This window comes from Prionailurus bengalensis, chromosome E3 (assembly GCF_016509475.1).
Source record: "Prionailurus bengalensis isolate Pbe53 chromosome E3, Fcat_Pben_1.1_paternal_pri, whole genome shotgun sequence".
In the NCBI taxonomy this organism is placed as follows: Eukaryota; Metazoa; Chordata; class Mammalia; order Carnivora; family Felidae; genus Prionailurus; species Prionailurus bengalensis.
In genome coordinates this window covers 21,442,590-21,469,622 of record NC_057357.1, presented here as the reverse complement: position 1 = coordinate 21,469,622, position 27,033 = coordinate 21,442,590, and the positions used below count along the sequence as shown (strand labels likewise).

The following is a 27,033-nucleotide window of genomic DNA, read 5'->3' as shown; positions in this document are numbered from 1 at the left end:
AAAAAAAAAAGAAAGAAAAAAAGAACCAAACCCAAATACCCTGTTATTTTCACCGGCTGGTGTCTGCCTCGAGAAGGGTGGCCCCGGGACCATGCTGTAAGGGGATGTTCTCGGTAGCGTAAATGGAAAAAAACTACTTTTGCGAACACCGAATTCTCATGGGAGGACCCTGCCTCTGACAGGTGTCAGAAGGGAGCTGCCAGATTATTCTCTTCTTCCCACCTGCTAAATTAAAAGCAATTCAAACATTGCCGGTTGAGGTAGAAACTTCGAAGCTGTTAAAAATGTCACATGAAATGTGAGTATACCTGTTGGAGAGGGCAATTTTCCTCCTAGAGATGACACAGATAAAGCCATCTGATTTTCAGAAAGTATAATATGGTTTCACTAAGTAAACATATACCAAAGCTTCTATGCCTTATCTCTGTTTGAAAGAAGGATCTTGTATAAGAAGACAAATACAGGGTATTTGGAGAACGGATGTTAGCAACAGTGTAAGTAATTGCCTGTATTTTAGAAGGAAAAGCAGGAGAGTGTGTCTTCCAAATCAGGGGCGGGGGAGTGGTTTTACGTAGACTTTATTCATGTTGGGATGTGTTTGGCCTGCATGGGAATTTAACAGACAGTCCCTGAGAGCCTCTCTGCCTCAGACAGGCTTTTGTTCCCTCTCCTGTATCCTTTGTCTTAACCTGCTTGACCCCTGTGGGAATTTGAGCCCGTCACCCCTTCTGTAAGTCTGTTCTTTTAAACCAGGAGATGTGGCCTATGGGAGCACAAAGGAACATGCAGGTCCTTCAGAATAATGTGGTGCGTCTTCTTGGGTTGTTGACGTAACCCGACAATTCAGAGGACATTTAAAACGATTTTTATTTATTTATTTTTGAGAGAGAGAGAGAGCACAAGCAGGGGAGGGGCAGAGAGAGAGAGAGAGAGAGACAGAATCTGAAGCAGGCTCTTGGCTCTGAGCTGTCAGCACAGAGCCTAACGTGGGACTCGAACCCACGATCAGCGAGATGACGACCTGAGCTGAAGTCGACGGTCAACTGATGAGCCACCCGGGCGCCCCAGAGCTGGGTTTTTAAAAGTTGCTCTTCAATGCAAGTACTAACACATATGGTGATGGGCATAAATCTTAAGGGCGCGGTGTGATGAATTGTCCCAAATTGCAGCCACCATGCGGATCAGGAAACAGAAGGCGCCCACTCGTGCACCTCGCAGTCTCTACCAGCCAGTCACCGGGACTCCCCTGACTTCCTTTACTGCAGATGAACTTTGCCTATTTGACCTTTGTGTATATGCAATCATAAAGTGTACGTTTTTGTGTCTGATTTCAGCAGCCCCGCGTTATTTGCGAGATACGTTCATGCCGTAGCTCATTCTTTTTCGTCGCTGCGTGGTATTCCGTCACGCAAGTATGCTGAAAATCATGTACCCGTTCTGTTGAGGAATTTGAGGATGTCTCTGGGTTTTTGTTATTGGTAAACGGCACTACCATGAACATTCTTGAACGTTCCTTGGGGGAGCATGTACACACATTCCTGGTGATCGTATTCTAAAGAGTGGAGTGCCTTCGTCATAATGTTGACTTAGCTTCAAATGTAGGTAAAACCGTAAACAGTTTTCTGAAATTCGCTGCTAAGAATTCAAGTTCCCACCAGCAGTGTCTGAGAGTTCAAGGTCCTCCACATCTTTACCCGCACTTGGCACCTGTCAGTTGTGTTAATTTTTATCTTTTGTTGGTGGTGGGAGTGTGTCTTATTGTGGTCTTAATTAGCAGTTTTCTAATTTTTTTTTATGTTTGTTTATTTTTGAGAGAGACAGAGCGTGAGCAGGGCAGGGGCAGAGAGAGGGAGACACAGAATCCGAAGCAGCTCCAGGCTCTGAGCTGTCAGCACAGAGCCTGACACGGGACTTGAACTCATGAACTTCGAGATCATGACCTGAGCCGAAGTCAGGCACTTAACTGACTGACCACCCAGGCCCCCGTTAATTAGCATTTTTCTGATGACTAACAAGCTGGATCACTTTCGTGTACTAACTGAACCCTTGGCTGTACGCTTCTGTGAATTGCATTTCACATTTTTTGAGTTTTTTTTTTTTAATTTTAGAGAGAGAGGGAGACAGAGTGTATGTGGGGGGAAGGGGCAGAGAGAGAGAGAGAGACAGAGAGAGAGAGAGAGAGAATATCTTAAGCAGCTTCCACGTTCATCGTGGAGATCTCACGACCATGAGATCACGATCCAAGCCAAAATCAAGAGTCAGATGCTCAACGCACTGAGCCACCCAGGTGCCCCTTTAACCGTCGTTTTTAATGGTTTGCTTTTTTTACTTACTGATTTATAGATGTTCCTTATATATTCTGGATAAAAGTCTCCCTGTTGGATATATGTGTTGAATATATCTTCAGCCAGTCTTTTCATGTTGCCTTTGTGAACAGGAATTTTTAACTTAAAAAAAACCCACTTTTTTTTTTAATGTTTATTTATTTTCGAGAGAGACAGAGAGAGAGAGAGAGACTGAGTGCAAGCGGGGGAGGGGCAGAGAGAGAGGGAGACACAGAATCCTAAGCAGGTTCCAGGTTCTGAGCTGTCAGCACAGAGCCGGACACAGGGCTTGAACTCATGAACCATAAGATCATGACCTGAGCCGAAGTCGGACGCTTCACCGGACGCAGGGCTTGAACTCATGAACCATAAGATCATGACCTGAGCCGAAGTCGGACGCTTCACTGAGCCACTCAGATGCCCCCTAAACTTCTATATAGCCTTATGTGTCAATACCTTTCTTTATAATAAGTGCTTTTCTCATCCCGCTTAAAAATTAAGATTTTATCTCGGGGTCATGATGACATTCTTTGCTTGTGGCTCTGTTTTTCAAGCTCGGATCTCCAGTTCATATATGATGGAGTTTTTTGGCAAAGTAGAGGTAAAGATCCATTGTTTCCTTTATTTGTTGTCATTGTTTTGTTCTCTGATGGGATCCTGGTGACACAACCATTTATTGACAAATAATCTACTTACCCCACTGGCTGTGTAACGTCACTTTTGTCCCAAATGAAGTGATTGCATGTTTGTGGGTCTGTTTCTGTACTCTGTTCTGTTTTGTTGGATTGTTGCCTGTTCCTGAACCAATTTCACACCATTTCAGTTCTTGTAGCTTTGTAATAACTCTTGATATCTGAGAGTCTAAGCCTTTAAGAGATTGCTCCTTTCCTCCACGATTATCTTGTCTTATCTTGGTCTCTTATGTTTCCATATCTATTTTAGAACTGTATCAGTTTGCACAAAAGCAAGTCATTGGGCTTTTGATTTGAATCACATCAAATGTATAGCCTAATTTGTGGGAAAAGTTAGCATCTTTATTTAAATCTTTCCACGTATTAAGATGTCTTAACTTATGTCAATGTTTCCCAGCTTCCTGTGTAGAGGTCCTGCACGTTTTTGTTATATTTAGTCCTATGTTTTTGATGATACTGCAAATGTAGGTTTAAAACTTTTTCAGTTTATAATCATTTGTTACTAGTATTTAGAAATACAGTCTGTTTTTTGGATATTGTCCAAATTCGCTTTCATTTCTAGTAACGTGTCTGTATATTCTTTTGGATCTTAGTATGTAGAAGTTAGTAAACTGTGAATATTGACAATTGTATTTTTTCGTTTCTAATCCATTTTCTTGTCTTCTGGGACTTCATTTCCTATATGTTGTTGGGTAACAGTGGGATAGGAAACATCCTTGTCTTGTTTCTTCCTTCAGAGAAGAAACTTTCAACATTTCCGATTTGATTATGGTAATTGCTCTAGGGTTTTTAAGTTGCTTTCTACCAGATAAAGGAAATGCCATTTTTATCCATCATTTGCTTGCAAATGATCGTGAATTGGTATTGTGTCTTATCAGATGATTTTTGCTCATCTTTTGGTATGATTTTTCCTCCTTTTTCTGTTAGTATGGTGACTTACGTTGATTTTTTAAAAAAATACTGAGGTGTGTTATAACATTAATTGACAGGATACATTTGGTAATTTTTATTTAGCATATTTACATCTATATTTATTAAAGAGATGGCTCTCTCACTGTCCTTTCTTGTACTAACCATATCCGATTTTGATTGTGTTTAAGGTAATGCTGACTTTGCAAAACAAGTTGAGAAATAGCCCTGTTGTTGTTGTTGTTGTTGTTGTTGTTGTTTTAAATACTCAGGAAGGTTTTGTGTAAGACTGGTGCTAACTGTAACTTAAATGCTTGGAGAATTTCATGGATAAAGCTATCAGGGCCTGGGGATTTCTATGTTTGGAAGTTTGCATGTATTTTTAATTTTTAATTTAATTAATTGATAAGGACTGTTCAGATTTACTGCTTCTTCTTGTACTCGTATTCTAAGTTGTGTTCTAAGATTTTTTTGCATTAGTCTGAAATTTCACGTTGGGGGGCAGAAAGTTAATCTTTATATTCTTCCATTATCTTTTGAGTGTCTGTAGGATTTGGAATGATCTTGCTTCTTTCACCCTTGACATTGTAACTGATACTTTGTTTTCTTGACCCTCTGGAGAGGCATTTATCCATTTTGTATCAATTTTTTAGTCTTTCAGAGAGCCACCTTATACTTTGATTTTTCTCTATTTGGGTATCAGATTTCCCCTTATGTTTATTATGTCTTTCTTTCTCCTTTCGTAGTTTATTTGGCTCTTAATTTTTTGAGCTACAGAGCTAGATAATTGCTTTTGGCTTTTCTTCTCTTCTAATAGATGCATTTAGGTTATGAATTTCCCTCTAAACAATTTAGTTGCATCGTACCAATTGTGTTTTCATTAATATTCAGAGGAAAATATTTTCTAATTTCCATGTTACTATGTCCCCCCCCCCCATTATGGTTACTAACAAGTATAATGTTTAGTTTCCAAATATTTTTGATTGCTTAGTTTTCTTTTGTTATCGATTTGTTGTTGAATTTTAATGTAGTCAGATAATACGCTCTGAATGATGTTTGCTTGGGCTCACTTTATAATCCAGGATAGGATAAAGTTTTTTAAAATAATTTTTTTAATTTACTTGTTTGTTTTTAAATTTACATCCAAGTTAGTTAGCATATAGTGCTAGGATGATTTCAGGATTGGATTCCTATGTGTAACACCCGGTGTTCATCTCAACAGGTGTCCTCCCCGATGCCCCTTCCCCATTTAGCCCATCCCCCCCCCACAACCAACCCCTCCAGCGACCCTCAGTTTGTTCTCTGTATTTAAGAGTCTCTTCTGTTTTGTCCCCCTCCCTGTTTTTATGTTATTTTGGCTTCCCTTCCCTTAGGTTCACCTGTTTTGTCTCTTAAAGTCCTCATATGCGTCAAGTCATATGATTTTTGTCTTCCTCTGACTAATTTCACTTAGCATAATACCCTCTAGTTCCATCCATGTAGTTGCAAATGGCAAGGTTTCATTCTTTTGGATTGCCAAGTAATACTCCGTTGTATATATATATACACCACATCTTCTTCATCCATTCATCCATCGATGGACGTTCGGGCTCTTTTCCATACTTTGGCTCTTGTCGACAGTGCTGCTACAAACATTGGGTGCCCGTGTCCCTTCGAAACCACGCACCTGTACAGGATATGATAAATTTTAATAAATGGCCAAATATACTTCACCGTTTTGTTTATGATCTAATTGCGGGGCGTCACATTCTACACACCTCATTTCGGTAAATACTGTTAATCATGTTGAGATTAAAAGAACCTTCTTTCTGGTCTTTTGCTCTGCTCGCTCCCACCACTTACTGTGTCCCTGGGAGAGTCTGTGAAAGTCCTCTGCCGTGTCTGTGGCTTTGCGTATTTCCTTTAGCAACCTCATTGTTTGCTTTATGTATCTGATGTTATGCCCTTAGTCGTGGACACATTTAGACGGTTTCTGTCTTCCAGGAGGATTGACCACGTTACTACTGTGAGCAGCTCTTTATCTTTAGTGAGGTGTCTTGCTTTAACGACTGCCTTGCCTTATGCACGTATAGCTGCATTGACTTTCTTTCGCATCGTGCTTGCCTGGTATAACTTTCTCCACCCCCTTACTGTCCACCTTTATGTGTTCTTATATTAAAGGTATGCCTTCTATAAAATCAATATACAGTGTTCTATTTTAATTCATTTTGATGCTTTTAAGTTGGTGCATTTAGGTTATTTATGTTTAATTTAGTTGCTGATATGTTGCAATTTTTATGTAACCATTTTTTATTTTCCTAGGGGGGTGTGTGTGTGTGTGTGTGTGTGTGTTTGCTTTCCTCTTGGTTAGTTTAAAACGGGAAAAAATTGATTGAAAATTTATTTAAAAAATTATTCCATTATCCCCTTGTGTTAGTTTGTAGATTCTTATAGGGGTTCCCTAGGGATTAAAACGTGAAATCTTTGAGGGGCGCCCGGGTGGCTCAGTTGGTTGAACGTCCAACTTCGGCTCAGGTCATGATCTCACGGCTCGTGAGTTTGAGCCCCGTGTCGGGCTCCGTGCTGGCAGCTCAGAGCCTGGAGCCTGCGTTCGATTCTGTGTCTCCCTCTCTCTGCCCCTCCCCCGTCACAAAAATAAACAAACATTTAAAAAACATGAATCTTTGAATATCACAGCCTATTATTAATCGTTTCACAAATAATGGTAGGGATAGAGAACATGTTAACTCCCCCTACTCTTTGTAGCCTTCTGAGTTATTGTCGTCATGCACTTTAATTCTACGCATAGTCGTTAACGCTGCAAAACATGCTACTTCTTGGGTGCATTCAGTGTTTCACTAAATTCATTCTCGCCCTTAAACTTTTAAAATTCCTCTCTGCGTTCGTGTTTCTGTCTGGGATCCTTTTCTTCCTTTCTCAGTAATTCCTTACGGTATTTCCTTGGCACGGGTCTGCCGGCAATGAACTCTCTGAGGTTTTGTCTGTTTGGAAATGTGTTTATTTCACCTTTGCTAGTGAAAAACGTTTTGTCTTGAGTATAGAAGTTTAGGTTGGGAGTTCTTCTCCACTTTTTGCTGTTCCATCATGTTCCGGCTTCCAGTACCGTCGTGAAAAATCAGCTGATAGTTTAATTTTTGCTCCTTCGAGGACACATGTCGGTCCCCCCCCCCAAGCCAGTATTTGAAAATTTTGGGTTTTTTTTTCATTCTCGCCAGTTTACATGTGAGCTACTTAGGTGTAATTTTCTTTGTAAGTATCCTTGTAGGGCGTTGTATCACTTCTTAAATCCATGTCTTGAGGTCATTGACTGGTTTTAGAAAATTCTGAGCTACTGTCTAGTCACACCTTCACCTGTTTCCTTTCTCCTTGTTTTTCTCTCGTAGGACCCAGATTCCATATGTGATAAACCTTTTCCCAGGGTGACATATATCCCTTTCGTGCTCTTTTTCTGTCGACTGAGCTCTTAGTGTCAGTTGTTGTAGCTTTTGGCTCTAGAATTTCTATTTTATTCTCTGTTTCAATTGCGTTATCAGATTCTCATCTATTCTATTGGCTATCCCAAAGTTTAAAGTCTGAGTCTCATAATTTCAATAAATGAGTCACTTGTGGACCTAGAATTTCTATTTTATTCTGTTTCAGTTACGTTATCAGATTCTCATCTATTCTGTTGACCATCCCAAAGTTTAAAGTCTGAGTCTCATAATTTCAATAAATGAGTCACTTGTGGATCTAGAATTTCTATTTTATTCTCTGTTTCAATTGCGTTATCAGATTCTCATCTATTCTATTGGCCATCCCAAACTTTAAGGTCTGAGTCTCATAATTTCAATAAATGAGTCACTTGTGGATCTCTTTTTGTGATCTGTCTCTTTTCCCGGTTACACTGCCTTTTGATATGCCTGGTGATTTGGTTGGATGTTGGACATTATGAACGTCAAATTGTAAAAAATGTGGATGGTGTTCTTGTTCTTCAGTGAAGAGTCACTCCTTTGTACGGCAGGGGACAGGGGACAGATCATCTCACACCGCCGTGGGCAGAGCGGACTTGAGATTGTGTTACGTTCCCTGAAGGGCTCAGTCTGCCTTTCGTTCAACCTCAGTCTTAGGGTCTCACCCTCTTTGTGTCCCAACTAGAGCCTAGGGTATTTCCAAGATCTCTTCCCAATGGCAGATCTTCACATGTGAGTTTTGTTTCTCCAGCACCATAAGACTGTCAGAACTCTGCCTTCTTTTTATCCCTTTTAGTTTGGCTCCTTCGCTTCCTGCCCTGTGACATTTCGTAGACAATGCTTCAAGAGAAAAAGTGGTGCTGAATGTTAGTCTCACTTCTCTGTTCTTTCCTTCTGTCTCTGATTTTTGCTTCTCAAGTTCTAGTTAAGTTGGCATCCCTAAACCCCAATTTATTTTAACCCAAGCCCCATGCAGTTGCCTCTGTCTCTGCTGGTTTGCATCCCTTGTAACAATTGCCTTTGCCTATTCCTTCAGCTTCTTAACCTGTGCCAATAATTTTGACAAATAGCCTGTGGAAAACATCAGCATGCAGACAATTGGGCTCATCTTTGCGAGCTTTCCTTCTCTCTGGGGTCTGAATTTTAAATTCTGGCTGCCATAGAAACACACCGATGCTTTCAAACAGATGAATTTTGATATGTTATTGGCTTTTATCATGGCTCTTGGTGGGAGTGTTGGTCTGCTTCACGCTATTCCACTTTAGAAGAAACAGGATGCTTGGAATTTGATGTTATACACAGGTTTCCCGTCTGTGGTCTAATAATGCTGGTCGATATCAGTTCACTGTTACCACTGAGCCACCAATTATGCCATTGCAAAGATGAGTTATTATCAATGACACTTAATCAGCATTTTAGAGTTTATAGTTGCCGTTTCCATCTACTCCCATTTTCTGTTTTCACTGAAACCTCGCAAAATGAGAATCATTATCCTCATTGTGTGAACGAGGTAACGTCTTTCAGGTGTGAGTATGGTGGGTGGTTCCAGATCACAGAGTCAAAAAGTGCCATTGTTTGGACCCAAACAAAGACCACCTCGACCCTTAAGTTTGTCTCCGTTTTCTCCATGCTCCTTTTCTTGAAAGAAGATTCTAGATGTGGAAGAATTTCCAAGTAGTTTTATTTGTTTGTATTTTTAATCTCAGGCAGTATAACGTGATGACTAGGTACTTGGGCTCTGATATTAAGAGCCTTGCATTCAGACTCCAAACCTTCCACTGAATTACGACTCTTTGCAAGTTAACCTGTTTAATCTTCTCTTTTGTCACCCTTAAAGTACAGATAATAAATTGTACCTTATTCTCAGGTAAGTTAGGAATCACCGAAGAATTCCATGCCCGTGAGGAGCTTAGAACGCTACGCGCCATCCAGTAAGAGCTTGTCAGCTTTCGTATTTAATAACGATAATGCCCCTGTTGTTGTGACTGCTGCCTCTTGACTGTTGTCAACCCCTTTCCCCCCGCCCCGCCCCCACCCCCCGCCCCCGCCCCTGGATTTTCACTTCCTTTCAAGGCGTCCCCTGTACTAAGGAAGTGATAGGTTTGCAAAGGTCCAAAAGTACTGCTCATCAACCATTCAGAAAACAGATGCTTGCGTCTCATTGCCAGCACCAACTATGCTTTGTTGTCAATGGGCAGAACTGTGAATAACAGCCGGAATGCCGGATTCTTGGAAGACAGTGTTACTCAAACTGTAAGGTTCGTTATGCAAGGCTTGAGAAACCAGGAGCCCTCGAGGATTGACTGGAAGAAGGGATCTCCTGTGTTGTCGTGGTTTTGGCTGAAGACCTACTGTGTTTTCTGCAGGTGAAGTTATCGATGGCTTCTCCTGGCTTGCCTTCACAGGAGAAGTCCTGGGACATGTAGGAAGGAAGGGAGAGGGTCTTCTTTTAACGTTTTATTTATTTTTGAGAGAGAGAGAGCGAGCGAGCACGATCGGGGGAGGGGCAGAGGGAGGAGGACAGAGGATCTCAAGTGGGTTCTGCGTGGACACCTGTGAGCCTGATGTGGGGCTGGAACTCATGAACCATGAGCTGAAGTCAAGACGCCCAACCCCACTGGGCCAACCCTGGCGCCTCAGGGAGATGGGTTTTGATGTACGTCTTGTGGTAATAATCTTGAGTAGAAGGAAGGGGCAAGGAAATCAGTCTGCCATTCCACTCCGGAGAGGGACCCTGATGCAAGTCATCTAATCCAAAGGAGAGTAAAGAAACTCTCTCCACTTCAGTAAGAAAGATGTACCCGGGTCAGCTTTTCTCTCTGTGAGAATACAGAGTGGCCACAGAGCTTCTAGGAGGAAATGATTCTTGATGTTAAGTGGGTCTCCAGCTAGGAAAGCAGGCATAGAGTGGTGTATCAGTCAGTTCATACTAAGATATGCTAAAGTAACAAGTCGACCCCAAGGTCTCTGACTTCACCACCACCCACTTTTACAGCTCACGTTGACTCTGTTTTGGCTCAGCTGTAATCATGCCCACAGATTCTCTACTCTGGGATCCAGGCTAACATAGCTGCACCTATCTGATATATCAAAGGTTTTAAGGCACAGGGAAAAGAGAGCATAGCCACATTCCGTAAGCATACGATGACTCTTATTTGTTTAAAAAAATCTTTTTTAATGTTTATTTATTTTTGAGAGAGACACAGAACTTGAGCGGGGGGGGGGGGGTTGCAGAGAGAGAGGGAGACACAGAATCTGAAGCGGGCTCCAGGCTCTGAGCTGTCGGCACAGAGCCCAACACGGGGCTTGAACTCACAAACTGGGAATCATGACCTGAGCTGAAGTTGGACGCTTAACCGACTCAGCCACCCAGGCGACACCATGGTAAGTGTCGTCTCTTTCTGTCACCCTACAACATTAGCACGCGATCGTTGACTCCAGCCCTTCTGCCCTGCTTTTCATTTCTGGGACTGACTGGTTTATTTATGTATTTACTGTTTTTTAGAGAGAGAGCACGAGCAGAGGAAAGGGGCAGAGGTAGAGAGAGGAGAGCGTCTTAAGCAGGTTCCACGCTCCGTGCAGAGCCCGACGCAGGGCAACGTCTCAGTGACTGGGAGATCGTGACCTGAGCTGAAATCGAGAGTCGGACGCTCAACTGACTGAGCCACCCAGGCGCCCTTGTGACTTACTTATTTTGGAACTAGAAGTTCACACGTCTTAATCCCCTTCACCTATTTCACCCATGCCCACCCCTCTCTGGCAACCACATTTGTATCCGTGAGACTATCACAGAAGTCAAGTTTATACTGTCAAGTTTATACTGTAGACTATTTAGGATGCTTTCAAATAACTTTTCTTACTATAGTCGAAGGAAAACATGCCCTCAAATATTGCCTGGAAGAAATCCCTTGTGTTGGGATTACTGGGTCAAACGCATGCCCAGTTTTACACGTTTGCTATAGATTTCCAGCACTCTACTTTGCCGGGAACCTGTGAGAGCATACTACACCTTTGATATAGTTCTGTGCTATTTCTCAGTGCTGTTTGTTTGGTGAGCGGAAAAAGTTGTCAAACTTGAGTACAGCTTTAATTCTGGCCAACTTGGATGTTTACAACCTACCTTTCTTAGGAATTGTCTGGCTTTTTCATGGGGATGGCATCCCTCAGGTGAATCTCTTGTCCATTTTTCTGCTGGCCAGTCTCTCTCTGTGTCTCTGTCTCTCTCTGTCTCTCTCTCTCCCCATTTCCCTCCCTCCCTCCCTTTCCCGCTTTCTCTCTCTGATGGAAGTAGTTTCCTTTTCTGACCTCAGATGCGATGCATGTCAGTGGGATCATAGAAATATACAAAGGGGAGAGAATAAGTCTTCCCATGAAACTGGTACCAGAAGCCACTGTTAGGTTCCGTGTGGCGTTCCCTTTCAAGGTTCGCCAGTGGTTTTCGGAACTTGAACGTGCATTAGAGTGGCTCGCGGGGCTTGATAAAACAGATTTCTGAGTTCCACCCCTAAAGTGTGTGATTCAGTCGGTTTGGGGGGAAGCCTGAGAATTTGCATTTCAGACAAGGTCCCTGGTCATCCCGATGCCATTGGTGTGGGGACCCCGGTTGAGAGCCGCCGTTAACATTTGCACACACACAGATGAGCTGTCCCTACTGCGGAGTAACTTGGTGTCTTGCTGAATTTATCACAGATACTATTTAGGCAGTTCTGAGCCACACTGGCTTGCAACATAGTATATATTATTCCATTGTGATGATGCATCCTAATTTATTTGATATCAGAGGCATTTAAGCTGTTGCAGGTTTTTTTTTTTATTTTATTATGATGATAGCTCTGCATCGAAAATCCTCGCCCTTGTTTGTCTGAGTGCTGTATTTGTGCAGGCCTTTCTCTATGACAATTTCCCAGCAGCAGAATTGCTGGTAAATGGGCATGCACATATAAAATTTGACACATTTCATTGCTCTCCAGAAGGATTGTACTAAAATTTACTTCTGCTTACTGGTGTAAGAGTCCCTATTTCCTTATACTCTGGCTGGAGATAGAATATGATCAGATTGTACCAGAGGAGAGAGAAATGACGTATTTCACTCTTATTCGAGCACACATTCTTTTGTTATGTGTGAGGTTACACATCTTAAATGTTTATTGACCATTCACATTTTTCCCTTCTGGATGTCATTTTTTGCCCCTCCACCTTTTTTGGTTCTTAGTATTTTATGAGACATTTTTTAAATGTTTATTTATTTTTGAGAGAGAGAGAAAGAAACAGAGCATGAGCCGGGAAGGGACAACAAGAGAGAGACAGACAGACATAGAATCCAAGCAGACTCCAGGCTCTGAGTTGTCAGCACAGAGCCCGATGCGGGGCTCAAACTCATGAACTGTGAGATCATGACCTGAACCGAAGTCGGACGCTTAATTGACCGAGCCACCAGGCGCCCCTGTTTCAAATGTTTTATAAAGGCTAGTTGTTTAAATTTTTAAAAAGGTTTTTATATTTATTTATTTTTTTTATTAAAAAAAATTTTTTTTTTCAACGTTTATTTATTTTTGGGACAGAGAGAGACAGAGCATGAAAGAGGGAGGGGCAGAGAGAGAGGGAGACACAGAATCGGAAACAGGCTCCAGGCTCTGAGCCATCAGCCCAGAGCCCGACGCGGGGCTCGAACTCACAGACCGCGAGATCGTGACCTGGCTGAAGTCGGACGCTTAACCGACTGCGCCACCCAGGCGCCCCAAAAGGTTTTTATATTTATTTATTTAGGGGAGAGAGAAAGTATGAAAGCAGGAGAGGAACAGAGAGAGAGAATCCCAAGCAGGCTTCACACTGGAGCCTGACTCGGGACTCGATCTCACGACTGTGAGCTGAAATCAGTAGTTAGACCCTTAACGGACGGGGCCACCCAGGCGCCCCAAGCGTTTATTTTTTCAGGCGATCTCTACACCCCACGTGGGGCTTGAACTCACGACCCTGAGATCTCAAGAGTTGCATGCTCTTTTTTCTTTTACTGCCCCCTTATATTTTATTCTCTAACAGTGCAGCTTCTCTTTCCTTATTATTTTTTTTCCAAATTTTTGAGGGGCTATTCTGATCTGCTTATACTTGCTGATCTTAGAATCAGGTGGCTAAGTTCCGTATAAAATGACTTTGGAGTTTTACGTACTGTGACTAGATTTGCAGATTAATGTTTAAAGGCTAAAAGTTGATGCAGTATTAAGTTGTCCCATCTAAGAACCTGTCGTGTGTAACAGTGTATTTTGTTATATTGTCCATCAAAAGGAAAATATTTTTCATTCGGGGTTACGGGCATTTTTCTGTGAAGTTGTTTCAAAGGTGTTTCATATTTCTGTTGTTACTGTGTGAAAATCACATGTTCTGCTTTTTAACCAGATACTGTTGCCATATAAGGAAGTCAGATATTGAATTTTATACACAGTAACTTACATATATACATATGCATACATATACACAGTAACAATACATAATATACGTGTGTATATGTATATATATATAACATGGCCTCGACTCCCTACTGAAAAACTGTCGCAAGTTTGCACTGGACTCTCTCGGATTTGTGAGTAGCATAGCGTGATCCACAGGTGATGATATAGTTGCTTCTTTTCCAGTATTTATACAGTATTGTTTCATCCTACATTTTCATACTGCTGACAGTTTTCGAGAGGACGTTAACTAAGAATAGACAATTTCCTTTTCTCGTTCTTGACTTTAATGAGAATTCTTCCATCGTAGCATCATTAAATATGACGGAGCAGACATTTCTCGAGCACCGAATATTTTCCAGGCAGCGCATTGTGTGAGGTGCAGGAAGGAGGTCAGGAGAGCTTCACGTGTAGATGTTTTCAGGACAGAGTACTGTCTTTGGATTCTTTTATGACATGCCCTCCCTGCAAGTGAGGTTTTTATTTGTGTTTTTTATTTTTATTTTTTTTAAGTTTTATTTATTTATATTGGGGGTGGGGAGGAGGAGAGAGAGAGAGAATCCTAAGCAGGCTCCAGCTGTCAGGGCAGAGCCCGATGAGGGGCTTGAACTCACCGACCTGGAGATCATGACCGAAGCTGAAACCAAGAATCAGATGCTTAACTTAACTGACTGAGCCACTCGGGTGCGCCTATTTTTAATTTTTAAATTATTTTTTTAACGTTCATTTATTTTTGAGAGGCAGGGAGGGGCAGAGAGGGAGACACAGAATCCAAAGCAGGCTCCAGGCTCCCAGCTGTCAGCACAGAGCCCGACGTGGGGCTCGAACCCACAAACTGATATCGTGAGCCGAAGTTGGACGCTCAACCGACTGAGCCACCCAGGGGCCCTCTCTTTTCATTTTTAAAATGCATCCCTTATTTTACTTAGTCTTCTTATATGTTATCCCCACCACCCCACCTCCTTCCCCGATGAGTACCTGAGGATTTCATCTCCTTCCTCCCTTCCTGCCAGGGAGTTTCTTTTTTGTTGCTTTCACAAGCGTTTCAGCTTGAGGGTGCAATCCCCAGGTTACAACCGCCGTCTCATTGGAACCGCATACTTCGTTTCCTTGTTTCTGGCATCTTCCTGCTGAGGTGCAGGAGATTGCTACCAGTTTAGTTTGTACTGCTTTGCATTTGACCAGGGTCCCTGCCCCTCCCGTGGGAGGACAAAGTATTGAGCTTGTTCCATGCCTGGTCATCTGGTTTGTGTTCCTTCCGTCCCGTGTTCTTCCTCAGGGACTCCGGTTCCTATGTGCCGTCACTGTCATCCCCAGATCTATAGAAACCATCCTAAAAGTAATTTCTAATGACTTCTCTTCCCCCCCCCCCCCCGCCTCCCCCTGTTCTTTTGCATTCTGGAGAAGCTTCTTCGTGTTTTGCTCGAGCAGGGTGTTAACATTTTCCGAACTGTCAATTCCGCTCTTTGCCACCTTTAATGTTCTAGTTCCGGAAGTTGTTCGTTCCTTCCCTTGAAATCATTCCTTCACGGTGTCAGCTTTCGCTTTATTTTCGCCCTCAGTAAGTTGCCTTCTGAGTCCCTCTTATTTTACAGGTTCTGTGTTTTCTACGATTTCCTTGAGAGTCCAAAGCAGATGGTATTGAAAATTTCCCGAGCAATTTTCCTTGAAAATAGGCTCTTCCTCTGCTCGTTGGAGGTTATGTTCAAATCCTCTCTGAAAGCGACAAGTGTTCACGAGCCTCTTGCGGTGGTGGAGGTGGTGTTCTCCTTGAAATTTACCCTCAATTGTGGACAGACAGCCGTAGTCCAGCTTTTTATTTGCCCCCAAGTCGCATGGCGTTTCTCTAGGGTTTTCTTTGGGTCGCCCTCACGCCGTTGGGATTCTTGTCTTCTGTCTTGTAAGATTGTCCTGTGAGGGAATGAGGTCATGTGTTTAATGAGCTTATTATTAATTCATTGGCTGATGCTTGACATTAGTGTTTAATAGTTCGTTACAGTTATTGTTGTTACAGTATTTTCGCAAGCTGGAGTGGAGGATGACCTAGGGTGGCACCAGGGGGGATGGGAAGGTGTTCTGGGGACCAAGGCAGTCCTATCAGCTCGTTGATTGCCGGGTGGCAAAGTGGCAGGATCCATAGAGACCCCTCTCTTTTTCTTTTTTTGGTGTATTTATTTTGAGAGAGAGAGAGAGAGAGAGAGAGAGAGAGACAGTGAGTGGAGTAGGGGTGGAGAGAGACAGAGAGAGAGGGAAAGAGGGAGACAGAGAGAGGGAGAGAGAGAGAGAGAAGAGAGAGGGAGAGACAGAAGAAGAGAGAATCCTAAACAGGCTCCGCCCTGATGGGGCTTGAACTCATGAACCGTGAGATCACGACGTGAGCGGAAATCAAGAGTCAGGTGGACACTCAACTGAGTGAGCCACCCAGGTGCCCCCAAACAGACCCCTCTCTTGACGCTCGTGGCTACCAAATTGGACCCTGCCATACCCCAGCCTCCCATGCTTTGTCTCTAAGAAAGGCCTTGGGGGGGGGGTACAGTTCCATTTCTCCCGGGTTCCATCTTGCTCCCAATACTTTCCAGAAAGGAAGTTGCCTGTGGTAATTTCTTTCGGTGCCCTCGCATCTGCTGTCTGCGTCACCTAATGTTTCGCAGACTGTTCACAAATAGATGGCACCCTGCCCTGCATTCAGAGCTGGGACCAAGTTCCCCCACGTCGGTTGTGCTGAGGGTGGTTCCGCTGTGTATGTGAGTGTGCGTGTGTGCGTGTGTGCGTGTGTGCATGTGTGTGTGTGTGTGCGTGTGTGTGTGCGTGTATGTGTGTGTGCATGTGTGTGTGCGTGTATGTGTGTGCGTGTGTGTGCGCATGTATGTGTGTGTGTGTGCGTGTGTGTGTGTGTGTGTGCGTGCGTGTGTCTCCACGTCAGAGACAGGACATCAGTCCACACTCCTCATGCCTCCGTTTTCTTCTCAAATCACGTGTCGGTGTTACATACACCAAATCCGTGTCGACTGCACGCCCTTGTCCACAGGAGTTAACCCACTCAGTGTTAATTATTTCTTTGAACGTTTGTCCTCCCCAGCAGACCACCGGCTTCCGTAGAATGAAGACTTCTCTTACTTATTTCTCTAAGTTGAACCTTTTGAGATGATCCTAGTTCACGGATGGGATAAGGGATGACACAGAGAGGTCCCAGCTGCCCCTCGGGCGGTTCCCTCAATGGTAACATGGTGACGTCTTGCAGAACTGTAATACAGTATCGCACCCAGGATACTGGCATTGATAAAATTCACCGATCTTATTCGGATTGGCCCTGTTTTGCCCGGACCCTTTTAGGTGTGTGCGAGTGTATGCGTGTGTGCGTGTGTATTTGGCTGTGTGTGCGGTTTTATCACAAGCCTGGGCTTGTGAGTCCTCTACCGCAGTCAAGATGCAGAATTTCCCATCACCACAAAGATGCGTCCTGTGCCCTTTTGTGACCACACCCATTTTCCTCCTGGCACCACTTCCCATCATCCCCCACCCCCGAGAGCTGCTAATCAGCTCCCTGATTCTTTAGTTCTGTCGTTTCAACAATGTCATATTAACGGAATCTTACGCTGCTGCGATGGAACGCTTTGAGGTTGGCTTTTTTCACTCAGCACGATTCCCTGGAGACTCAGCCACGTTGCTGTGTGTATGGCCATAGTCCCTTCCTTTTTATTGCTGAGCAGTGTTTGGGGGGAGGTACCCCCGTTTGTTCACCTGTTGAAAGGCTTCTGAGCTGTTTCTACTCTTGGCTCTTAGAAATCTGCTGTGAACCCGCCCATATGGGGTTTTGTGTGAACATTGGTTTCTCTGGGATAAATACCCACGAGTGCAGTCGCTGGGTCATGTGATAATCGCGTGTTAAGTTTTATGAGGAATTTCCTAACTCTTGCGGAATTCCATTTTCCTCTTCCACCAGCGAAACATGAGCGACCCAAGTTGTCACCAGCATTAGGGCCGTCCCTGCGTTTAATTCTAGCCTTTCAGGCGGGCGGGGAGTGATTTCCTCATTGTGGCTTTACTTTGTTTCCTGAATGGCTAATGATGTTGATTATCTTTTCACACGCCTTATTTGCTTTTTGTATATCTTCCTCGAGGAAATGTCCGTTCATGTCCTGTGCGTATTTTCTAATTGGATTGTTTGATTTTTAATCTTGACTTTTGAGAGTTCTTCATGTAGTCTAGATAGTAGTCTTTTGTGGGCTACGTGATTTGCAGATTTTTTTTTTTTTTTTTATCCAGGCTGTAGCTCGTCTTTTTATCCTCTTCACAGGACTTTTTGCAGAACAAACGTTTTGTATTTTGATGGAATCAAGTTTATCTGAATGTCCTTTTATGAATCATGCTTTTGGTTCCTAAGGATTTTTCTTTTCTTGGTCTAGCCAAGATTGGGGAAATTTTCTCCTGTTTTTTTTTTTTTTTAATATTTTAAAATGTTTTTAGTTATTTTTGAGAGAGAGAGAGACTGAGCACGAGCGGGGGAGGGGCAGAGAGAGAGGGAGACACAGAACCAGAAACAGGCTCCAGGCTCCGAGCCATCAGCCCAGAGCCCGACGCGGGGCTCGAACTCCCGAACCGTGGGATCGTGACCTGAGCCCGTTGATCTGTGTGTCTGTTCCTCCAACCACAGTCGTGATATTGTAACTGTACAGTGAGTCTGAAAAGGGGTGATTCTTCCCACTTCATTTTTCTTTTCCAAGATTGTTTAAAATATTCTAAAGCCTCTGCCTTGCCATATAATTTTTTTTAGAATATGTTTGTCCACTTCTACAAAAACCTTGTGTAGATTTTGATAAGAATTCATTAAATCTATAGATCAGCCTGGAGAGACTTGACATCTTTACTGTGCTTGAGTCTTTCCCATTCCTGAACATGATATGTTTCTCCATTTATTTAGATCTTCTTTGATTACTTTCATTAGCATTTTGTAATTTCCAGCATACAGATCCTGTACATGTCTTGTTAAATTTATAACTAAGTATTTTATTTTCTCTGGAGCCGTTGTAAATGATACCGCATCTTTAATTTGGGTCTGTACAAGTTCATTGTTAATAGGAACATGTAGTTGGTTTTGTGCATGTTGACCTTGTATTCTGCAACCTTGATGAACACACCTATTGCTTCTGGAAGTGTTTTGGGAGGGAGACTCCTTGGGATTTTCTGTGTCAACCATCATGCCATCTGTAAGTAGGGATGGTTTATTTCTTCCTTTCCATTATGTACAGCTTTTATTCTTTTTTTTCCCTTGCCTGAGTGCAGTGGCTAGAACTTCTAGTACTCTCTTGAATAAGCGTGTTGAGAGTGGGTATCTTTGCTTTCATTTCTGATCTTAGCAAGAAAGTACATGGTCTTCACCATCAAGTATGATGATAGCTATGGTTCTTTTGTTTTGTTTGTTTTGTTTTTGTTTTTTGGTTTGTTTTTTTTTTTGTTTGTTTCTTTCTGTAGATGATCTTTATCAAGTTGATTCAGTTCCATTTTATTCCTAATGTGCTGAGTGTTTTGATCAGGAGTGGGGTTGGAGTTTGTCAAATGGGTTTGCTGTATCAGTTTCTTTTTTTAGCCTGTTGATAATAGGGCGGCTTCTAGTGATCGATTTTTGAATTGGCCTCGCGCACTGAAATAAATCCCACTTGGTCATGGCGTATAATCCTTTTTATACATAGTTGAATTTGCTAACATTTTTGTTAAGGATTTTTGCATCTCCGTCAATAAGAGATATTGATCTGTGTTTTCCTTTTTAATAATTGTCTTTGTGTGCACTTTCCTTTTAACAACAGGGTAATACTGGCCTCATAAAGTGATTTGAGAAGTGGAGAAGAGTTTTGGAGAAGAGGTTATGTACAGTTGGTATTATTCTCCTCAAAATGTCTTTCTGGAATTCTCCAGTGAAACCATTGGGGTCTGGAGAATTCCTTTTTGGGGAATGTTAAAATTATGAATTCACTTTCTTTAATGGCTATAGGACTATTTGGACTCTGTGTTTTGTCTTCATTGAGTTTTGATAGTTTGTGGTTTTTGAGGAACTGTCCAGTTCTTCTAAGCTATGAATTTATGAGTGAAAGTTGTTCGTGGTATTTTCTTATTATCGTTCAGTGGCTCCAAGATCTGTAGGGACAGTTCCAGTTTCATTTCTGCTATAGGTGACTTGTGTCTTCTCTTTTTTTAATTTTTGCCAGTGTTTTCTTAAGTTTTATCAATTTCATTGATTCCCCCCACCCCCCAAAGAACCAGCTTTTTGTTTCATTGATTTCTTTATTGTTCTCCTATTCTCAGTTTGATTTATGCTCTTCTGTTTATCATTGCTTTTTTCTGCTTGTTTCGGGTTTCTTTTGTCCTCCTTTTTCTAGTTTCTTGAGGTAGGAACTTAGCTTATTGATTTGAGACCTTTCCTCTTTTTATTATTATTATTATTTTTGTAATGTTTATTTGTTTTTGAGAGAGAGGGAGAGCACAAGCAGGGCAGGGACAGAGAAAGAGGGCGAGAGAAGTTCCAAAGCAGGCTCCACGTGCTGATAGCAGAGAGCCTGATGTGGGGCTCGAACTCACAAACCGTGAGATCATGACCTGAGCCGAAGTCGGACGCTTAACTGACTGAGCCACCCAGGCGCCCCTTTCCTCTTCTCAAAAGTTAGCAACTAGGACTATAGATTGCCCTGTTGACACTGCAGTAGCTGCATCCCGCAGATTTGGATACATTGTATTTCCATTTTTCATTTAGTTCCCTGTGTCTTTATCTTCTGTGAGACTTCCTTTTGGACTGGCAGATTATTTAGAAGTCTGTTGTTCAGTTGCCACACGTTCAGACGTTTTTCCTGTTGCTCGTTACTATGTTTTAGTTTGCTTCCATTGTGATCGTAGGGAAGAGTTCACACGATTTCAGTTCTTTCAAATATGTTGAGATTCATTTTGTGCCCCACAGTTTGACCTCTCTTGGTGAAGGTTCTCCATTACTTGAAAAAAAAAATGTGTTTTCTGCTGTTTAGGTAGAGTGTTCTATATGTGGATCCTGTTGGATCCTGTTGGTTGGCTATGTTCAGATATTCTGTATCCTTGCTGATTTTCTGTCCAGTGGTTCTATCTTTTGCCGGGAATGGGGTGTTAATATTACCAAGTCTAATTGCATATTTTTCTGTTTCTCCTTTGAGAACTACCAGTTTTTGCTTCCATTTATTTGTTTAGGCTCTCTTGTTTGGTGGGGACACATTTAGGATCATTCTCTTACTCTGTTTTATATTTCTAATACAGTGCCCAGCATGTAATCTATGCTGTCAGTAAATATTCCCTGAATGATTTGGCAAGTTAAAATTAAATTAAGTACGTAAGTGAAAGATAGAAAATATTTCACTTTCTCAAGCTATGATTTGATTCCCCCCTGGTTGTATAAATTATGCATCATGTAGTTTTCAATTAAATCTCATTAGTTCTCATTTGTTTTTTTAATGCTTTTAATGATTCAGAAATTGTTACGTTTGAGAAGGAGCAACCCTTGGTCCGAAAAGCACGGACTTTTGGAGGGAGATAGAGTAGATTTCAAATATGAGCTGTGTGTGACCAAACAGAAAACTTAACCTTTTTAATTTTCAGCTTCTTAGTTGGACAGTGAAAATGAAGGCACTCTGTCACCTAGGAAACTTGGTGACAGTTGACAGAACTGGTGGTTTCAATAACTACAGAAAATTGGTTTATTTAAATAGGAAATTTCAGAGGTAACCCATCCCAGGTGTGGCGTGATCATCAGCCGTTCAAGAAACAAAGTCAAGCCACAAAGTCAAGCCACCGCACACGCTAGCGTTAAAAATAGGCACGCGCTGCGATTCTGTTCCGCCATCACTAGGATGGCAAAAACAACACCAGACAAAAACCCTGCAAAAACTGGCAAAGAAAAGTGTTAGGATGTGGAGCAGCTGCTAGAACATTGCATTGCTTGTTGGGGGAAGTACCAAGTGGTACTACCATTTTGGAGAACTGGTTGTTACGGAATGTTAAATCCGTTGACCCCATGACCCAGAAATTCCACTCTTTGATATTTACCCAAGAGTAATGCAGTCGTGTGTCTGCAAAAAGACTTTGACAGCAATGCTCACAGCAGCTGTATTCATTGTAGCTCCGACCTGGAAAAACCCATTGTGGGAATGGAGAGATAAATTGTAGTATACATTCACACAGTGGCGTATTATTCAACCACACAAGGCAGGCCATTGCCACGTATAAAGTTATGGATGCAGCTTAAAACATGAAGCTGCGCAAATGAAACCAGACATAAGAAGATAATTATGTATGATGCTTTTCATCCATAGTGTTAGAAGCAAGATGTGGTGTTAGAAGTAAGTGTGGAATTGATGTCAAAAGGGCATAAGGGACTTTTCTGGGACACTAGGAGGCTTCTATATTTTGTCTCTAGTGAGGCTACTTGGAAATACGCAGCTCTCGAAACTCATCGAGCCGAACATTTAAGAACTGTATTTTATAGGATGAAAATCATACCTCAGTGCAAATAATAACATAATCCACTGGAACATTAAACGAGAAAGAGAAGGACTTGAAGGACAGGAAACAGCAGAAGATGCTCACTGCTGTCATTATGTCCATTTATTTTTAATTTATTTTATTTTTTTCACTTGAAATGTCACATTTTCTTATTTTTTAACTGAAGTAAAGTCAACACATCCATCGTGTCTGTTTTATTTTATTTTATTTATTTATTATTATTTTTTAACATTTATTTATTTTTCGGAGACAGAGAGGGAGAGAGAGAGAGGCAGAGGATGAGCCAGGGGAGGGGCAGAGAGAGAGGGAGACACAGAATCCGAAGCAGGCTCCAGGCTCTGAGCTGTCAGCACAGAGCCCGACGCGGGGCTTGAACGCACGAACTGCGAGATCATGACCTGAGCCGGGCAGTTAACCAACAGAGCCATCCAGGTGCTCCTCCCTCATGTCTGTTTTGTAGTCGAGATGAATTTGAACTCAAGAGAGGTCAAATGGCTTGCGCAAGGTCACATAGTAAGTGTATGCCAAGATTCCCAACAGCTACCTTAACTACTCTGTTACCCAGTCTTTCTGGTATCTACCACAAGCTCTGGCTCATAGGGGGAGTACAGTACCTGGGTGTGGAGTGAATGAAAGCATTTACAATGAGTGCTGGTATTGTTCCTCACCCAGATAATGGAGCCACAGATTCAGGAAGATACGAGGAATACAGAGGTGTGTCCTTGGGCTAAGGTTGGTGCAAGGGCTGGTCTTGGGGTTCCTCCTACCCGGGAATAGTTGGTTTGTTCTGTGAGTGAAATGGGCCGGGGGGGAGTTGGACTCACTGATCGAGCATGATGGTGTATGGACCACAGTCGCGTGCAGGGACATGTCTGGGTCCATACGTGGACCGAGCAGAAAACGGGTCTGAACCACATGGCCTGTCTCACTTCTATGGAGTGGGACACAAGAAACAAGAACATTTTTTCAGCTCGAGAGGGGAGTACCCGAGGGTGTTTCTGCACAAGGGGTGTGTCACTTCCTTGCTTCGACATTCCACGTGTTCCCCATTGTCGAAGCCTGAATTCATCCAAGCAAGATTGTCCAGAGTTTGTGGGGCCCTCTGTGTGCAATTTGGGGGACCTTCTTGAAGCAAAATGGAAATAAAAATCGACTTGCAATTTAAACCTCTACTTCAGATTTTTTAATTGGCTGTAAGTCTTCTCCCAAGGTCTTGCAGTGGCCCCGAGCATTCGAGGGGCTTCACTGAAGCTGCTCCTTCATTAGCTTCATAGTACAATTGCCCCTGTGCCCAAAGACCTTCGCACATCCCGCGTTCCTCCTGTGTCGTTCAGCTTGTCCCCTTCCAGCTCACGTCTGGTCCTCCATCTGGCTCCAGCCCTGTGGAACTTGCCCCTCACCCCCTGAATTTACCAGGCTGATGGTTTTCAACATCTATTTGGGCCCGGCGTTCCCTTCTTACAGCAAATATGTTGTAGGACCTCCGGGTATGAACTTCATAGATAATACAACCAATCCACACGCATAATTAAAAAAAAATCTGTATGTGACCTCATTGTAATATAAAGGAGAAATACAAGTGAAAGGGATTTTTATAAAAGAATATATACGTACCAATAAGTAAATGCTTGGTCATGACTATACCAAAAGGCTAAACCATGGGTCTGTGAATCTCTAACTCCCCGACCTCCCCCTGCCCCTGTAGGACTTAGTGCCTTCAGTGCGGCTAAGTGGACGAGAGCATTTCTGACTCTGGTTTAAATTTTTTTTTAATGTTTATTTTATTTTTGAGAGAGGGAGAGAGAGAGAGAGAGGGAGACAGAGCACGAGCAGGGGAGGGGCACAGAGAGAGAGGGAGACACAGCATCCGAAGCTGTGTTCTAGGCTCTGAGCTGTCATCACAGAGCCTGTCGCAGGGCTCAAACTCATGAACTGTGAGATCATGACCTGAGCCGAAGTTGGATGCTTAACCGACTGAGCCACCCAGGCAACACCCCCCCCCCCGCCCCGCCCCACCAACTCTGGTTTTAACATGCCCTGTATCCCATCTCTAGACGGCCTCTCCCCCCTCTGCCCTATTTCCTAAAATCCACCAAGACTAAAAACCGTGGTCCTTGATGAAGGAGGACACTTATTATGATGAGCACCGGGGGTTGTATGGAAATGTGGGATGGCTAGAGTACAAGCTAACATTACACTGTATGTTAACCGACTGGAATTTACATAAAATCTTGAAAGAAAAAAAATAAAAGACAACGGCCGTCATCTCACCGCTTCCAGAAACTTCCATTGACAGCTAACCGCTCTAGAGGCAATCAGTACCTACTGATGTCTGATCTGATTAATATTAATAATCATTTATGTCCAGAGTTAGAGATAATAGTAGACCTAACAGGACTTCAGGCAGAGATGAGGTACAAGAACCTGTACTTAGGATGCCAGGGGCTGGACCAGAAAGAGAAGGAAGAGAAGCTGGAGGGTGAGTCTGTTACGTCGACGTTACGGGTCGTGTGTCATTGCTCGTGAAAACCTAGTTTGAATCTCCTCTTCTTTTAAAAAAAAATTTTTTTTTTTTAATGTTTACTTATTTTTGAGAGAGAGAGAAGAGAGAGAGAACACTGTGAGTGGGGCCGGGACAGAAAAAAAGAGACACAGGATGCAAAGCAGGTTCTAAGCTCTGAGCCATCAGGACAGAGCCCGACGCAGGGCTCGAACCCACAAACCGTGAGACCATGACCTGAGCGGAAGTCGGACCCTTAACCATCTGAGCCACCTAGGCGCCCCCGACTTCTTCTTTGACTGCCTGTGTGATCCTGGACACGTTCTGGAATCTCTGAGCACCTGAGTTTCCAACTGTGTAGAGTGAAGTTAGTGGCAGTACCTGCCACATAGGGCCCATGAGGGAGTGAAATCAGAGGTGCCCGCAAAGAGCTCACGCAGGGACGGGTGCCTCGTCAGTGCTCGCTTAAGGCGACTGTGATTTCAGAACAGTCATGCTCCCGGATTCCTTCCTGGACGGACCGGACCGGTGCAGGAGTTGGCAGCCTTTTTCTGTAAAGGGCCAGAGGGTAAATATTTCAGGCTTTGTGGTCCTACAACGTCTGTTGCAGTTACTCAGCTTGCTGCTGTAATATGAAAAGGAGCCCCGGACGATACGGAAGCAGATGGCTGTGTCTGTGTTCCAATAAAACTTTATTTACACAAACAGGCTGGGCTGCGTTTGGCCCATGGGCTCTAGTTTGCCCATGCCTTTGCTAAAGGACGGGCTACCAGGGTGGTCGGTACATAGAAGAGGGGCAACATAACGTAGCAGTTAAAAGCCTGGGCTTTGTATAGATGTTTTGTTTTTCCTGTAAGGAAAATAGAATCACACTTTATAATCTGTCCGGTGCCCTGTTTCCTTTTCCTTTTTTTTTTTTTAAATTTTCTTTTTCTTTTTTAAAATTTACATCCAAATTAACATACAGTGCAACAGTGATTTCAGGAGTAGATTCCCTAATGCCCCCTGCCCATTGAGCCCATCCCCCCTCCCACCACCCCTCCCGTAACCCTCAGTTTGTTCTCCATATTTATGAGCCTCTTCTGTTTTGTCCCCCTCCCTCTTTTTATATTACTTTTATTTTCTCTGCCCTTATGTTCATCTGTTTTGTCTCTTAAAGTCCTCATGTGAATGAAGTCGTATGATATTTGTCTTTCTCTGACTGACTAATTTCACTTACCATGATCCCCTCCAGTTCCATCCACGTAGTTGCAAATGGCAAGATTTCATTCCTTTGGATTGCCGAGTGATACTCCATTGCATATATGTACCACATCTTCTTTATCCGTTCATCCATCGATGAACATTTGGGCTCTTTCCATCCTTTGGCTATTGTCGATCGTGCTGCTATAAACATGGGGGTGCATGTGTCCCTTCGAAACAGCACACCTGTATCCCGTGGAGAAATGCCTCGTAGTGCCATTGCTGGGCCGTAGGGTAGTTCTATTTTTAGTTTTTTGAGGAACCTCCATACTGTTTTCCAGAGTGGCCGCACCAGCTTGCATTCCCAGATCCTGTGTTATTTTTCCGTGCAACCTATAGAGGAGGTGTGTTAGGTAAATAAATGTATTTATGCAAACCCATTTTTACCGCCTGTGGCAGGAATTTATTATATGTAGACGAACCATCACTTAGTTGGCCATTCCTCTGTTGCTGGACATAGAGATCCAGTTTTGGCTCTCGTGGTGTATAATAACGTATCTGTGATGTCATTTCTACTTTTCCCCTGCCCGATTGTATGGTGCATGAAGGCAGGAATGAACGTATCCTGCTCAGTTTGTGCCCGGAACGTGGGAGTCCTAAAGCCATCACTTTGACCCTTCCTGCCATCTTGGGGAACTCCGTTGACTTCTTCCAGCCAAAGTTTCTGCACCAGTAAAAAATGTGAGGACTCAGACAGCGGTGTGGGGACCCAGGGCTAACGTGTGTAAGGGACTATGGAAGGTGCACCGTAAATGCTCTGCCAGTCTGAGAGATGTTCCGCGAGCATCTTTTCTGGCTTAATATGCCATGTGTTTTCTAGTTGGCCAAGGAGAGAGGGTGCTCATTTTCCATGAGAGATGTCAGTTCTGTATCCAGAGACGGGAGCGAACGGTGCTGCTCTAAGGATCTCCGACAGAGAAATGAGAAAGAAAATAAAAGCAAGAAGAGGGAAGCTACCTG

The 27,033-nt window shown here is 43.0% G+C and overlaps 1 protein-coding gene across 1 annotated transcript in view; it reads left to right on the top strand.

The window, feature by feature from the left end:
• HS3ST4 (heparan sulfate-glucosamine 3-sulfotransferase 4) overlaps positions 1-27,033 on the top strand; it is a 399,205-nt gene that overhangs the window by 92,184 nt on the left and 279,988 nt on the right. The window lies entirely within an intron of this gene.